Below are 4614 nucleotides of genomic sequence, written 5' to 3'. Positions count from 1 at the left end.
TGATCTCTGTATTTTATACAGGCGTACCTACTCTAGTAATGACTTAAACGTGGTCTCAAATACCACGTGTTGCCTTATTTCTTTATTTTGTGTATAAATAATATAATGAATACTAGTACTAGGTCTCATGTCTGACGTTATTCTAATATTGATGACTCGCGTATAGTAGGGAAATTGAATACTGAGGTCCAACTGGTTAAAGCTTAGCTTTCATCATCATCATCATCATCATCATCATCAACACCACCATCATTTCCTTAATAAGGGTTCCAACAAGGGGGTTCCATTTTAATTGCTTCCAACTGCATTAGCATTCTAAAGAGAGGGCACACAATAAAACAAATACCGTTCTTATGAAAATATTCAAATGGACACACTAGCATGTAGGAAATCTGTGATCTTATTAAGGAATATCTTTCAACATTTTCCTTTTTAATGTGAATGAATGAATGTATTAATGAGTGATTGATTGATTGAATGAATTCGTGAATGAATGAATTCGTGAATGAATGAATGAATGGATGGATGGATGATGGATGGATGGATGTTTAAGATACCCCAACACAAAAATACACATCGGCCATATAACAGTTATTAGCGATACTATATGGCCCTCGCATTTCAGATTGTGCAAGAAATTAATACAAAGAGGCACTTTTTCAGTCATCGCCACCCACAGACTGAACTTCTTTTCTTTTTTTAAAGAAGATAAATTCAAACATGCTATACATTTTACCTCAATACATCACCAAACAGCAGTTGACCATGGTTCTGGAAACAATAACCCAATATAGGTAACAGCCCAAAATAAAACAAATTTGTGGTTTGTATCATTGCCTATAAAGGAAATAGATTTACAACGATTGTAATCCTAATAATTGTCTGTAAAACTATATATTTTAGAAAAATTATGGGCAATGAAAATATATCTTTAACTTTATGCAACGATTGCAGGAATAATCCTAAAATGTTCGTGTTTGTAAAATTATATTTAGAAACATTCTGAATGGTGGAAACTACACGATAAGCCGATGCCACAAACAAGAATATAGCGAGAATGACCCTGGACAGTTCATGGTTACTAAGTCAACCTTCAACTCTCCCAATAACTGCAGCACTACAGGTCCTGGAACCCGGGTAGAGTTTAAGCTCAAGGACGCCGTCTGCCACGACTTCACGAGACCGGAACTGCAGGACAAGTTCGTAGACGCGTTGGTCGAGAAAGTGGCCGACATCTGCAAGTGTGGCGTCACTCAGCTGTCATTTAATAGTATGTATCGCGAAGATTCAGTTATGGGAGGGATGTAATGAATCTTATATAAAACAGAGAAACCCTCAGAACCGGACCCTTGTTCAACCGGAATTCCCAGAAACTTGACGGGTTTTATTACAGTGACTTTTTAAATACAGTGTATCAGAAAAGAACCTCTCTATTGAAAGCTAATACTCTTTTAAAGTCGGACCTTTTTCTTGGTCTCGTGAGTGTCCGGTTACACTATATGATGTTTGCAATTCACAACCGTAGTCTGTAGCGTTATTCAGCTGTTCTTCAAGGGGCGGAACATAGCCCAGTGGTAAAGCGGACGGACGGTCTTGGATCGATCCCCGTCGGTGGGTCCATTTGGCTATTTCTCATTCCAGCCAGTGAACCATGACTGGTATATCAAAGTCCGCCATATGTGTTATCCTGTCTGTGGGATGGTGCATATAAAAGATCCCATGCGACATGTTTCTAATTGAAAAAATGTAGCGGGTTTCCTCTCTAAGACTGTATGTCAGAATTATCAAACGTTTGACATCCAATAGCCGATGGTTAATACATTAATATGCTTTATTACCTTTAACTTTCAGATGTTCTTCAAATGTGTATACCTAATACAAATCTAGTAAGGTGGAGATGGGGGTGAAGGTCCTTAAAGGCATATTAGTATCTTAAATATTGATAATATATTTCGTAAAAATTAGACAAGTTTGTTCAGTAGAGCAGCAGCTTGCAATAGTAGTCCAAACCTGGTCGTAGCACCACCAGTTTTTAACTATTTGCAATACACAATAGGTCTAGTAGGCTTTGACAGCGAAATAGTATTCATTATGTTATTTGTTTGTTTCCAGATAGAAAGTTCATCTGTGGTAGTTTGATACTACAAGTTACTATAAAATCGTCTTTGATGACTCCTTGGCTCCAAGGTGCCATCTATCGCAGCTTTAGAAGGTTTGTGAAGGACACTGATTCATTAATCGTCGACGGCAAGAATTACCACACAGACAAGTGCTACTTGCGATGTCGTAAGCTCGTGGTTCCCCCTAGCAATTCTGACGGAATTGGCGGTAAGTGTTGATGATCTTGTTCGCGCCTAATTATTTCTTTCAAAATAAATTCAAGTTGTGTTTTGTATAACCGTGTTTTCACATTGGTACAGTAGCTACCTATGGAGAGAAAATGTTGTTCTCGTGGCAGACATGATATATATAATATATGTCAAACGAAAAAAAGCAAGGTCATGAAGCTATTCCAAAAAGCATTCTTAGTTGTCAAGGATTTTGTTTAATGTTGTAAACAACGTACATACGTACGCACGCACACATACGAAAAAGGGATTTACTTGTAATCATCTAACCGCCACCACAACCAACACTTGGGTTTAAGCTTCCTTTGTCAATCACAGCCATTTATTATGTGTAAGGGAGGTTATCCCTAATACAATATTGTACCATACCCGGTATTATAACAGGGAGGTTCTTTAAATCAGTATTAAGCAAACCATTATCATCATGTGGTATTTATAAAATGTATTATAAATGTTTTACCTGCATTAGCCGATAATTCAATAATTAAAGTGCTTTAGTGGTATCGTTAAAGAAAACAAACTTTTATAATTGATTATTTCACTACTCTGTAACATTATTTCCAATAACTAAAAGGTTTTATTTAATTTAATTTAATTTAATTTAATTTATTTATTTTAAAACTCTGCTTAATAATATTCAGCTTACATGTTGGTTACTAGAACTAATACAAACACTTCAAAACGAAATTTGACACTCTTTTTGAAACCAGGTATTTCGTGTGTCGATCGTTTGTCCATCCGTCCGTCCGTCCGTCCGTTCCTCCATGAATATGGATTATAAAACTTGTTTAGTGTTTTCTTTTGCAGTGGTAAAGCGTTCGCTTGATGCGCGGTCGGTCTTGGATCGATCCCCGTCGGTGGAATCATTGGGCTATTTCTTGTTCCAGCCAGTGCTCCACAACTGGTGTAATAAAGGCCGTGGTATGTACTATCCTGTCTGTGGGATGGTGCATATAAAAGATCCCTTGCTGCTAATCGAAAAGAGAAGCCCATGAAGTGGCGACAGCGGGTTTCCTCTCTCAATATCTGTGTGGTCCTTAACCATATGTCTGACGCCATATAACCGTAAATAAAATGTGTTGAGTGCGTCGTTAAATAAAAAAATTCCTTCTTTCCTTCCTTTTTACAGACCAGGTGAAAATAACGGTGGCTGTGGTCGCTGGTTGTATAACAGCGTTCGTCATTAGCCTGCTGTTGGTCGTCGTTTACCTGAAAAGACGCAAACGGGCAACACAGTGAGTATTTCTTACCTTTTTTTTTTTTTTTTTTTTTTTATCTCAAATAAACATTAAATACGCGCATAAATCAAATGAACACGATTAAAAAAAAAAATAGACATAACAATATATACCGGTATTCAATCACTAAATGCTATTCCTAATATGGTAGATAACAGTTTGTCATAAATTACAAGAATAAAGTCCAAGCTGGTTTAAGGTGGTAGATTCGGTAATGCAAATCAGAACTAATGATTAAATTTCTAAACATATCCAACTCGTTCTCGCGTTGAGACGTTTTGAAAGAATTCGTTGTTGGGAGGGACGTAGTGTTCGCAAACATGAGCGCTTACTTAAATTTAATATATATATATATATATATATATATATATATATATATATATATATATATATATATATATTAATATCCGTGCGTGCATTAGTACGTTAGTGTGTATGGGACAACACACACACAAACACACACGCGCAGACACAAACACACACACACACACACACACACACACGGGCAGACACACAGATAGACACACATACACACCGACAGACACACACACCCACACACACAGAAAGACAGAGACACACAGACAGACACACACAGACACACACTGTGACACATAGAGACAGACAGACAGACAGACATACACACACACACACGCGCGTGCGCGTGCGCAAAACCCAACCCGTAATATTGATAGAATTTGGTGTTCTATTTACAGCCAGTTTAAACTTCACCGACTAGATGAAAGCGATACTGGTGGTATATTACACGATGATGAAGACGACTTGCAACAAGACGCAACTTTCAAAAACATCACTCTGGGATGACCTTCATTCTGCAGCTTTCACCCCTCTACTTCCTGTTTTAATCAATTTAAACACAACCGGTCATCGCCTACCCCCACTCACACCCCTCGCCAAAAAAAGCGCAATATGCATTTTCATGGCAATGTACTTGCATAATACAATATTTCCAGGTAATATCAGGCCCGTAGGAACGATGTCTGGAGTGGGAAGATGGAGGGTAGCCTCTA

The sequence above is a fragment of the Gigantopelta aegis genome, chromosome 4 (assembly GCF_016097555.1).
Source record: "Gigantopelta aegis isolate Gae_Host chromosome 4, Gae_host_genome, whole genome shotgun sequence".
NCBI classification, from domain to species: Eukaryota; Metazoa; Mollusca; class Gastropoda; order Neomphalida; family Peltospiridae; genus Gigantopelta; species Gigantopelta aegis.
The sequence above is the reverse complement of the archived record's forward strand: the minus strand, read 5'-3'. Positions refer to the sequence as shown.